The sequence below is a fragment of the Sciurus carolinensis genome, chromosome 3, assembly GCF_902686445.1.
Source record: "Sciurus carolinensis chromosome 3, mSciCar1.2, whole genome shotgun sequence".
In the NCBI taxonomy this organism is placed as follows: domain Eukaryota; kingdom Metazoa; phylum Chordata; class Mammalia; order Rodentia; family Sciuridae; genus Sciurus; species Sciurus carolinensis.
The window spans coordinates 97,321,555-97,335,072 of NC_062215.1; positions in this window are offsets into that span (position 1 = coordinate 97,321,555).

Sequence of the window (13,518 nt, forward strand, 5' to 3'; positions counted from 1 at the left end):
AGTTTCTGTTTCTTCCCTTTCATCACATTCTTTCTCCCAACAGCAAGTACTCACATTGTGTCATTTTTCCAGGAAAGCAATCTAATCAAGTCACTCCTGTTAAGGAGATATAATGTGCTTCTCCTCCCTTGGATAGGCACATCTTTAAGAAAAGATACACTCTAGGAATGAAGAGATCATTGTAATTAAAGGAAGGAATTTGATGTCTCTTTAAGGATAAAATATTTGGTGTATATGGGTCTTTTCAACAACCAGTATGTAACCTGTGGCCAATAGGTGTTTAATTCAAGTTTTAGAAAGTTTAATTCACTCTGGCCTTTTTTTTTTTTTTTTTTTTGAATGGTGGGGAGTGGGGTACTGAGGATTGAACTGAGGGGCACCTTCTCTGACTAAATTTAAGGCCAACCTGGCACAAAACAAGTCAGAGAGCATGCACAGAAGCTCATTAGGGCCACCTCTTTACTCAGATCCTAGCATAATATACTTGAGCATGTAGTTTAAATCTTGAATGTTAACAGGAAATATAAAAAAAATATTGGATCTCAGGCAAGGTAAACTCAGAATACAGTCAAGGCTGTCTCTAGTGATCCACTGTATCTTTTTTCAATCTCCTCGTTGTGACTTGTGCCACCACTGGCTTCTTTCTGGCGTGCTTTCCTTCCTGGATTTAATCCACCAAGTTCTGGACATTGGGACTGCTATCTGAACTCATTCTGGTGCCTGGTTCTATTGCTTTGGTTCCATTGTTATAAGAAGTGTACGGTCAGTATTTCCTTTCCCAATTTGACATCTGTACTTTTCATTCACAGTTCCCTTCTTCCCTGCTTCTAGAATGAGTCAACATCATGAGTACAGCATCCAGGGTGAGCTTTGAAAGCACCGAACATTAATCTCCAATGCCTGAAAATCACTGGGCCAGAAGTCTTGAAAAACCAATGTCTCCATCCTTCCTTACTATCCCCATACACAGCTCCAGTCTTCCTGATAGAAGAAACAAATGCCAGAGGACAATCTAATGTTAAAAGGAATTTCTAATAATTGTTACATGTATGAAATGAACCACTAATGAATGAACCTACTTATGTAGAAGAGTAAGCCCTTGAAATTGGATCTTAAATAATATCAATTCTTTGCCCTAGACAAGAATACTGAAACTCCAAAGATGAAACTAAATTTCATGAGACTATTAAGTCATTTAAAGTTGAACCAGGATTAGACTTTGATTTCTTGAGTCTGGAGACATTTTTTCTTTATATTATACTTCCCTCCCTGCTCAGTTCTTATAATACCAGTTTTAAAAATTGTGCAGCTAGGGATGCTCTTCTGATGTGAGTCTCCCAGGTCTGCAGAACCATTCTCAGCAGGCCCTGTGAATGGGCCTTAGGACACATACTCAAAGTTTCTAGTTATATCAGATAAAGAAAGCTAAGATAACCACAATTTTCCTAAGCCCTCTCTCTTTGGCTCTTATTTTGTTCATATTTGATATTAAAAATATTTTTGATGCCATGATCTCAGTTCTCTAAAATTCTAATTATTCTCATACCTCACATCAGTTCTTCTTTGAGTAATTGTTTCTAGCAGCAAAGTGTTCTCTCATTTTCTGTAGATGTATTTCTATTCGATAAACAAAAACACCAGGATAAATACACATTCATCCTAAACTATCCTACCCTCTACACTGTACCATCACACCAAACTGCAAGGAAATTGCAGAAAATTGATGCTCACAATAACACACACCAAGCTACAAACTTGCAAGTTAAGGGATTCATTTTCTTTGTAAGACTTTATGATAAAGTACACTATGACTTGTTCTAACACATGATTGAAATATTAAAACTCAACTGATAGTTACTTTTTAATAAACAGAAGAAGTTCTAGTTGATTCTCCTTACTATGTTGGCTGTAAACCAGCATAGACCAGAACACAGATCCTGCTTAACTGGTTAATGAAAGATACTTCTTTTAGAGAATTTGAAAGTTAATATCAAAATTCACATAATTCAGATGCTACTTATTCTCTGAACATTTCAATCAATCACTTATTAGAGTCAAGATTGAATAAAAGTAGCAAAGCATCCTTTGCCCTCAAGAATTTTAGGCTGTAGTTAACAAGGTAAAGCTTGTGAACAGGAATAATATTTGCCAACCTAACAAATTCATTATTGTTGTTGAGTTGCCTTCTGCAAAAGGTGAAATATGGTTCACTGGGATTATAATAGTAAACCGAATATAATATTAATTTTTTTTCCTTCTAGGGGAACTTTATTTTTTATGTTGCTTGGAGAGAAAAACATGTACAAAAGAGATGTACTTTGTTGTTGTTGTTGTTGTTATGATCACAAACCAACCAGTAATTTATTTTGCCTTTTCTTAGATGCTTCCTGAAATCTGCATCCTGGTCATTTTCATCCTACTGCTTATTCCACAGGTTCACTGTGTACCATCCACTTTAAACACATGTGCACATGCATTTTTGTTTTATTTTTTCTTCTTTGTCAATGTGCTGGTCCTGAGTAATAAAGGATTTTGCCATCAAACAAAAATTAAGGTGTTTGCATTCAACTAAATGCCATTTGACTCCTTCTACCTAGAATAAAAGAATAAATAGAGTGTCCCTTTCTTCTTCTCCCACATGGCTACTGTTGTTTCTTAATGTAAAAAGTCCAGAATAAGCAGACATTACCACTGCATTATTTCACAGCCATGGTACTGTTAATCAGATGTTGCTGTATGGGTGATTCCATGTACTAAATAAGCAGGGATGAATTTCTGCTTTTTCTTGTAAGAATACCCCAGGAGACAAAAATCTGCAATAGTTCTAAATAAAGACAAATTAAGAAAAAAAAAAAGAAAGTTCTTTTAAAATGTATTTTAGATTGTGAAATTAGAGAGGAAAAAAAGTACATTGGATGTTATTCTCTGTCTCAAGAGAATTCCTATCCCTCAATCTCTCCTGTTACAGAGTTAATACATGCACAATAGTCTTCAGGGTATTAAAACATAACAAAAATAACAACTAAAATAAAATACTTTAAACTACCAACAAGCTTTTATATTTCATTATTTTTTAATAATAAAGACCTTTTCTTAGAATGGATTATGTATTAGACTTTCTTTCCACATCTTTGCTAGCTCAGCAAACCTTTGTTCTGAGTGCTTTGTGACCATTAGTGCCTTTGATTATAGATTACACCACCATTTGATTTATTTTTTTCTCATGGGCAACATATTTCTTTCATTGAGCAACATTTTGAAACTTGGAAATCTAACCTGTGTTTTAGTCTTAGGAAAAGAACATTCATATGGTAAATCCTCCCCACTTGGACTTGGTATTCATTCAACTCTTATATGGTTGATTTCAGGCCAGGTTTAATTATGCACTCACCCTCAACTCAAAGAGGATAGTGGAATACAAAAGCACTTTCCAACGCTTGCATTTAATAGAGTGCCAATATTTTGGAAGTAGAAGAAAAAACTGGGAAATGTTAATATTTAACCATGAAGTAATAACCTCTGAATGCAAGTCTAGTGGACAACAATATCAATTTATTATAGAAACTAGGAATCACTTAGGCCTGCAATCCAGGCAGTCCCTCTTATGTACCTCAGTTAATTTTATTCTGGAATAAAAGATTATGTTTAATCCTTCATTTTATCAGGAAGCAAAAGGACATCGGGCACCTAACCAGAATGTTTGATGATTTAAAAAAAAAAAAAAAAAAATTAAGCACACCAGTACTACCTCTTAGTTGTTTTTTCCCTTCCAGAACATTGTGGCTGCTTTAAACACAGTTTCAAGAAAAGTGTTTTCTTTCTTTCTTTTTCTTTTTAAAACATATTCTGAGTTGCTTGTCCAGTCATTTTCTTATATTACATTACTCACATCCCTTTGCTAGAGGAAATTCCCTCTTACAAATGCTGTATCACTAGGATGTATGTATATTTATGTAACCCTGGTGGTTCTGTTTCTTCTTAGACAAACTCAAAGGCACTGTTTCCTGAACTGAATTCCATTGTCTCCATTAATATTTATTTCACATTCACAAAAAAGGCAAAATGTACTCAAATCTCCCAGGTCTTTTCTTCAGACTCTTTACAGCTAATAAGCTCTGCCCTCACTTAGGGGTTTACTAGAGTCCTCAAATTTCCTGAAAAATTCAGCATTGTAGCACATTCATTGAATGTTTTCAGGACCACGGCTCCTTCCATTTGGCTATGTATTTTCTCTCTATTAATGATATAAAACAAGGATACTTCAGAGAGCCTTAGCTCTAGCTAAAAGAAATGTGTTCTTCAAATAAACAAACAAGAAAGTTGAACCAGAAAACTGAGACTCCCACGATTGTCTGGCTCATTTGAATGACCCAGAAAGGTTATGCAGACTTCTTGTCTTACATGAGTACAGGAGGCCCCATGGGAGCAGCTGCAGGCTCAACAGTCCTGGTCTGCTTGCTGGATTGAGTAGAACAACTCAGAGGTCTGACCTCTGGGTTATCATATGCTAGGGTTTCACATGTTACACAGCCTATAGCCAGCAGCCTGGAGGTCAATGGTTGCAATTCATGGATCTTAAGGTGACATCACCCCATCTCTGCTTTTTGCTAAATGTGGAAATCTTGAGGGCAGGTTGAAGGGGTAACAGTAAACCAGTAGTTAGGTTTTCTTTCTCTATATCCATAGACTCTAAAAGTGAGTAACATTTTACATACACCTGAGAATTGCTTTGGCCTTCAAATGAATGGAAAGGGAGTCATCTTTTAATAATCCTTCCCTAAAACAGTGAGGCCTGCATCCAGCTTAAGAAATAGGGCTGTTGGATTTCTTTTCTCTCGCTGTGACTTTGAATATAGGCCCCTGACCTGACCACATAGTTTATGATTTTTCTGAATGGCTAACTTAATTCATATGCAAGTCAAATAGGACATTTTGTAGGAAAAAAAAAAAATCACAAGTGTCCTTGTCCTAATTACTGTCTAAATATTACCTCATTCATGCTTTTACATAAGTTTCTGTGGGCATACAAGTATAATATGTTTCTAAATATTTAAGTGAGAAGGGTTCATGTTTTTACTCTTCATCAATTTTCTTAGAAATCCTTTCTTTGGGTATTGGGCTGATTTCTTAGTTTTCTGTAAATTTGTGATCTCAATACTGAAAGAATCCTCCTGCATCCCTTTTCATTACTCACACACAGTTGATCATGTTAAGAGGCTTAGAAATATTTGGCAAACGTTCCGTGTCTCATGATTTCATGCAAGACAGCAGAAAACCAATTATTGTGGTATTTCTTTTGAAAAATAGAAAGTTCTCATTTGATTTCAGGGTTGGGTGGAGAACAGGGTGTGTCTTTTCTGCCTCTTCTGGTTTCTGGTGGAGTCAATTTTTTTCAGAGCAAGTCCATGTATTAGATATTGATAAGAAAAAAAGTATTGAGAAGATGATTAGTATACACTGAATTTTTTTTCTGGGCAATTATAACTTTATTTTTAATCTTTTCTGAAGTCAGAAGCTAACTAGATTTTGAGGCTCTTTTATAAAAAAAGGTGACAGACGACAGGTTTTCAGAGGGTGCTGGAGATGGGGAGGTAGAAATGAGGTCACTTGTTTATTGATACTGTGTCAAAGCACTTGTAACTATGGTTTTAGGGGATCTTCATTGTACCTTATTAATCTTTCCACTCATTTCTTCTAGAGACTACCTGGGTGGTCAGAAAAACAAGAACCAAAATAATTGGGCGTGAAAAACAAATCAATGTCGAAATATTAGTATTGGAGTCAAGATTTTGGTCAGATATTGACAAATGAAACATTGTTTAAAACTTAGGATAAAAGCCAGTAATTTTCCCTTTTTTATTTTCCTTAACCAGTCACATACCTTATGGACCTGATGCATTGTTTTTTCCATGATTTATTATTGTAAGGGAATCGGTATAGAGGCATTTAAATCCATTCACATATATGTGAAGCAAAATTGAAACACTATTAAAAGTTGAAAACTTCTATGCCAGGCATCAAAATTTCATGTAGAACTCAAATTTATTAACACCAAAGGAGATACTAGTCTTATTTATTTGCTACCATTGGAGTCTCTCTTTTTCTGTTTTCTGTTCTTCCTCTGTTTTCCTCTTCCCCAAGAGGTAGGACAATTGTGATCTATTTCATTGCTGGGTCTGGCCTTAAACAATCTTGTGTGATGCTCCCTTAACCTGCTTTCTTTTTTCAGTTAATCCCAGGAAGTGAAACTGGCATAGTGGCCTCCTGAAATGAAAGTCAGTCATTAAAGAGGAAGTGTGGTCTCCTTGGCCCTCTAACCTGGCACACTGTCACCCTTTCCTTTCCCTGGCCCATATTCTGAAACCTGGCTGGAAACCTCCTTGTTTCACTGAAGTCTAAGGGGCAGCCTGTGTGGTTCATCTATCTCTCAATTACTTATGATAGTCAGCAGATCAAAAAGCCCAGATCCTTAAGTATACATACAGATCATTCAATCTTCATTGCATGTGTAATCTTCAAACTCTTGTCTCTATAATTTTATAAGAGATATAAACAAATGATAGTGTTTGAAGGATTTGAATTTCTTATTTTTATGTTTCCCTCATTGTATCTCTGGCAAAAGTTCTAAAGAATCTTGGAATAGTCAAAATATATAAGCTTGGGATAAAAGAAAAACAGCAGGATCCTAAATAATCCAACAATGGAATAATCTGAGAATGCTTTAAAACCTATCACTCATTTGTGAACTTGTGAGGAGAAATTATCTTATGAACTTCAAATACTTTCTTATGATGTAAGGAAAATCAAGCATCTCATTTATCCCAATTAAAGAGAAACTCTCCCAAATTCGTACAAACTCCCCACCTCTCTCTCCTCTCTGCCTCTTATACACGTGCATACACACACAGTACTTTTATACATAACCTCCATTAGCACAGTTCCACATTTACAGTCACCACTGTATCTGACCCCTCATTCATGAAAGCTCCTGCTGCTTAGCCTTAAGCTATTGGGCTCCTGTCATTTCCCACTGAGCACACTGGGGTGGATTTGGGTGTCTTGCCCTCATTTACAATCTGAACAAAAGAAACCCAAGCCAGGAAAGCAGCTGGCACCATAAAAACAGTAAAAATTCTAGCTGGCATCTCTGGTTGCCACCGACTAGCCAAATATCCACAGGGAATGGTGCCAATATAGATTTCTGGGACAAAACAACAAAATAGATTTTTGTCAATAAACATTGATTTGACAAGAAGTCAGACAAATCCATCCATAGCAAGTGACACGTACATCCAGAGAGTTCCAAACCAATGAGTACATTATGGACAAATTGAAAACCTGCCTAAGCTGGATTCATACATGGTGCTTGCTCTCCAAGGTCTTCATCTGCCAAATATGGTTATATGTTAGGTGTCAATGTTGCACTCTCATTCTGCAACCAGTTGACAACATGAGCGATGGACATTTACAAAACAAACACATACCATCACTCCGTTTGGTATTTTTCACCTTTTTTGACTACAGTACAATGAAAGAAACGCATTTTGCTGTGCCCTGTGTTAGATACCCAGAGGTACAAACAACAAATGAAGTAAACTTTTATAGAGTAATATTTGAACCTGTTGTGTATGTGGACCCAATTTTGTTCTTGCCTCTTTTTTTTATTTATTTATACTCTACTTTATACTTCCAATATTTTAAGTTATTTATGTAATCATTGAAATGGATTAGAACCCATTAATGAGGCACTACAATGTTTTCAAATACAGCTCAGATTTGTACTATACTTCCTCATTCTTCAGTTTTCCTAATAGATTTCTTTTTTTGGTGGGGAATCGGGATGGATGAGTGAGAATGGCTTCTCTAACAATCTCAACTGAGGTGTTGCTCATGAAAACAAACTCCATCAAATTTAATATACATGAGTTCCTACTATGTCTAGGATGCTAAGATCAGTGTCTTAAGACTTATTACTAAAGACCAACTCAGAAATTGTCGCTAACAACATTCACTGCATCTAAATTAAATAATTAAAATCCATTAAAAATCTTTTTGGGTTACTTATTCATCTGAAGTTAACATACTTAAAGAAATAAACAAAGATACTGAAACACAAGGTACAGACCCAACACTGTCAAATCAACTATTCTTTCCTTGTCTTTAGGATAAAAGTTCCATTTAAATACCCCCTGAACTCAAGGGTGGTAGTGGCAGTTAGGATCAGAGAGTCACCCAGTTTGCAAATGACAAGGGACTAGCAGCCTATAGGAACAACCAGTCTCTCAGTTTATGTATTTATTGTGGGAACATTTCATCCCCTGGTACCAGAAATAAGCATTTGAATCTGACTCAGGCAATCAGGATATGCCATGGACCTGGCCACCTCTCCATAATTAACTCAAGATTAGACACATGACCAAACCAGCCAGTAAAATTCATTCCTGGGAGTCCAGTCTAATCCCTCTGGAAAAAAGTCATGGTTTTTCAACTTTGTTTGTTTTGTTACCTCTGGTTACAACATAAACCTTGAACAAAAAGTGACCTAAGTAAACCCTAAGAGCAAGTTTTGTAGAGCAAAAACCAGGTATTTCAAGGATATTAGTTTGAGCTCTGGATGTGAATGTGCTTGACACTGCGATCACCTTCAGGACCACCCAGTTAATAGTACCAACTCATTTATTTAAAAGTAAAAAAACCCCAAAAGGCCAATTTTAATTTTAATTTGGCTTACAATAGAAACAAAGAACAAAGGCCTGAGCAATGCCAGTGTTCAAACGTTCGCAAACATTTTGGAAGGACCTAGTCACTTCACTCCCTTGTGTATTCCTTTAGCAATAATGACTCTCTCATAAATGATTGTATCATTCTGAGCAAGTCACCACACCCCTCTGCTGTTGGTATATTTTACAGATAAAAGTGTTAAGATGTTTTCATTGCATTCCCCAATCACTCATCATCTGGAGCAGTGATCAAGTGTAACTTCTCCTAACCCATGCGTAAGCAGGTTGTCTTCCCTCCGCTCTGTCCTCAGTTCTCATGTGTCATTTCACATAAGGTCAGAGCTCACTTTTAATAAGATGGAAATAGCTGCCTTGATGATTCTGTACAATTCCTTCTTGTTAACATAGTAATAAAGAACCAACCAAAAGAATATATATTTCTTAAAATACAAGCCTTTTACCTTCTGTAGGTATCTCTAGTCCCCCAAGATAGTTCAACATCTGGTTCCTTGAGACAGTCTGTCAAAATAAGTGGAGGTTTCTTAACTGTATGCATTTTACAGAGAAAGAAACTAAACCAAAAGATTTCCAATCATTGTCTCCAAATCAAAGAGCTGAAGAATTTGATTCTATATTGCTATGGACAGTAGAACTGAGAGAAAAGAGAGCTTGGCAGGAGAGGGCCTTGAGAAATTAGTAGGATAAGTTAGTAGCCGAAGGAATGCAGGAGGGGCCGCCACTAACGCAAGGACTGGGAGCATCATCATGACCTTTGGACCACGATTATAACCAGGTACCTATCTTAACTTAGAACAAGCAGGTAGAAACGTATTTAAAAATTATTGCCTAAGAGGGATCTTGGTAATAGAATTAGGTAAGCATTTATTCGTTCACACAATTTCATTTATTCCATTAACAGCAGTGGCTAGCCTACATTTTGTGCTCTTGAATGGCTAGGCTGTTTCCTCTTGATCAATTTGCACACTGGCTCTTTTTCAACATTCTCCCTTCAGCAGACAGAGGAGTGAGGGCCTCCCACTTCTGTGGTTGACAGACCTTTAGCTCATCTGGCACAACCACCTGCCTGTTCCCTGAATGCCCAGTCACCCATGAAAAATGCTCTTGTTATTTCCTATATTTTCCTCTCAAAGCTGGCAAGAATGCTTCCATTTTTTGACCCTAAACAAACTTATGAGCAACAGGTTAGATTTTCAAAGCTACAGAAAATATAGCACAATATGAGTTAGCCCTGCCTGCATTTCAGAATGACACAGAATTTTAGAAGCTTGAAAACTACCTTGCCTCTCTGCTTCATTTTATGATATTCTGTAATTTTACAATAAATTTTTATTTTCCTTCCTTTCTAAATATTTATCTTAAACACTCATTTTCAGAAAGTATACACATAGAAGAGGCTCACACCCATTTCATAATTTAACCAAAAACTCTTTTATGTACAAAACAATGACAAAAATGAAACTCCTGCTGCCCTATTTTTTTAGCCATCAAAACACATTTTATACAGCTCAGTATGCAAAACAAGAACTATGCTTTTATTTACACAATTAATTTTAGTCATTTATTAATTTGTTCAGAACAGGTATTTCTTCAGCTCAAGATTGTGTAAAATATTTTTAAACAGTCTTAACTATTCTTAGTGGCCCAAATAATCTATCATACCAAAATACTAACATAAAAGAAAAATATAATCTCCCAATAAACATATTTTGAAACCTGACAGTAAATAAAATGGGTGTGTTCATCATCATGTGTCTTTGTAGTGTGCTTGAGTATTAGAACAAGTTTTGTCTCTAACTTTTGGCACCTTGGGAAAGTCACCTAAGTTTCTAAACCTCAGTTTTGATTTTTGTAAATAGATAAGATTGAATGATAAATAAATGTTATGATCATTATGTGATTCAAATTGTTTCTGCTTTGCCATTCCAGTTCCTGGTTCAACAATTGTGTTTCTCTGAAAACTGAAACTGCCTTTGGTGTTTCAGTATCCTTGAAATAGTTATACCAAGAGGTGCTCAGTAAGTACTTGTTGGGGCAAATTGAAATAGATTATCTAAAGTTATTCAAAATCCTGGAGAGGGAATTGGAGTTTAAAGGGATGAATGGAGTATAATGTTTTTTCTTTTTTTGCTCAGATTAATCAAACTCATTTGAACTAAAGTTCTTAGTCACAGTGGGAATTCAGGGCAGCAAGAAAAGTTGATTCAAAGAAGTTGTTATTGGGGAATCGGCAAGTCTGATTTCCTTTCCCCCTACTGCTGGAATTTTTCCTAGGAAAGGAAAATATCTTTTGTAGACTAGTATTTAGGTCAGTAGACTTCTCCCAGTTTCATTGTACTTTAAGTCTTTCCTCTCATGGTTGAAAGTGCTGCCCCTATTAAACAGTTTTGGGTATAAGGCAGTGGTCAAAGGGAAGTAGGAGGGTAGAAGGCTATTTGGGAAGGCCAGTTGTCTTCCTCACAACTGAAGTCACATTAAGCTCAACATCAGTTTTGAAGGTGGTCTGGAAATATAAACTGAAGAGACTTCAGGAAGAACAAGACCTTCTTGCATTCATTTCAGTCTCTTGTAGTCTTTGATTTTAGTTTGGCTATATAATCCTTAGTGGAGAAGAAATTATTCCACATAATTGCATTTTGATCTGAGATCCATTTGTGCCAATATGTCCAGGGCTTCAGTATGTTCAGTAACAGATCTTGATAATCATGATATTTTAGAACAAGTTTATTTTATGTGGTTATTTTGAAACCAATCAGTTCTCAAACATGTTTTCAAAAGTGTTCGTGGAACACTGTACAGGTGGTAGGCAGAGGATATGATCTTTTCTCAGAAAGTTGAGTTTCTCAGCCTTGGTTATGACCTCGGGAATGGTAAAATTATTAAGACTTTAGGTCCCTCAAGAGACACATTTCTTTCCCTAACGAAATTCAGTATTGTTTTAATGGGACACATTGTCCGTGAAGAAGACACAGTTGTGGGAAAAACTGTACCAAAAACTCAGTTCTCAAAGCACTTTATAATGCTCTAAGGGAAAGAGCAGTTATTATAGCTTTCAGAAGGAGTGGACAGAAACATAAGGGATCTTGAGAGTATGGAACAATTTCATGATAATCAATGTCTCCAAAGTGGATAATTAGGACTAATATCTGTTTATTTTATTCATGTTTCAAATATTTATTTTAGAAATACATCAATGCTTAAAAATTTTTTATCTCTTACTTATTCTGTAGCATAATAGTCATTGCCCTTTTTGTAAAGATGTCAAATGACATTTTGCAAAAATATCAAAGGAAAAGGAACTATGTTTCTGATCTTGTGAAGCGGAAGATCCATTTCCACCTGGGCAAATCTGTCTGTTTGGACAGTGCTATTAAGAACCACATACAAGCAATCTCATCTTGCTCTTCCGACTCCCAGTGGCTAAACTTCTAGATGTGTTTCTCTTGCACTACATCAATAAATTTTCTTTCTCCTGCTCAACTTTCTTTACCTACCCCACTGGGTTCCTATGTCAAGGAATGAATACTGATCATGATAAGATTCTCCATATTTTCATGTAAAATAATATTTTCATCCAAATGTTAAATGCCCTACAATTATTTCATATTACAGTGGAACTGATCACTCTTTTTTCCATACACATTTTTATCGATGGCTAGATAGATAAATAAACTTAAGATGATACTTCAGAGTTAAGAGCAACAAAAGCAAAACACTAATTAAAATATCTGAACTTTGTAACCAAAATAAATTAACTTGTAAGTTCTTCTATTGCTGTATTTAATTGCTAGTTGCACTGGAGGAACATAATTTAGGAAATTTTAGAGAGCATTTTGCAACTCTTTATCCCCAACATATGGGACCCCATTCATAAATGGAATTCTTGGGATTGGTCTAAGCAATTATTCTTTCCTGTCTTTCATGTCACATTTATTTCAGTAGTTGTGTGGGATACAAAGGTGATTAATACATGTATTAATTAATTAAATAAGAGGAAAACCTGAAGGGAATTGGAAGGGAAATCAAAAGCAGAGACATTCCAAAAATACATGAAAGTTACAAAAAACACTGACTTATAATAGAAAGGTCGGTATCATAATTTCAGATGTCATGAAGGTTGAATCATCTGGTGAGCACATTTGAGAAGAAAACGAGAGGCTCCACACACATCCTTCCTCTCAGGTATAAGATCTGTGTGTGGAAAATGGATCCACCAGTGTTTTCTTTCCAAGGTTATGATGTGTTAAATAGAGTTATTGTAAACATAAATGTCTCCCACTATATATTGTTCAATGTGGTTTTTGTTCCTAAAATGTTAAAAGAATCTTCTTTACCAAAATATGTGAATCAATTTTGAAGTTATATTTTTTTAACTTTTCTTTTTTTCCTTATTGTGACCATCTTCAAACTGAAATCTGGAAAATAAGCAGGTAATTGTTTAATTTGTCACTAGAAGCAATTGCTGTCTGGTCTTTGAGGGTTACTTCTATGTAAGTTTTAAGTAGAAAACCATTTAACATCTATTTGTTTTTATAAGCTATTCAAAATGACCAGTAAGTACCTTCTCATCCTCTAAAAAGAGCCATTTAAATAAACACGTTTTTTTTCTGATAAGAGGAAATTATAACTCATGAGACCATAAAAACTGAAGTAGTATTTAAGTGGTGATAGACACATTGAAGAAGAAAAGACACATTCAGTTAGAATATGTTTATTTGCCTTCTTTTGATTATTAATAGATACCAATACTATTGTGGTACATTGTTGGAAATCTGAATCC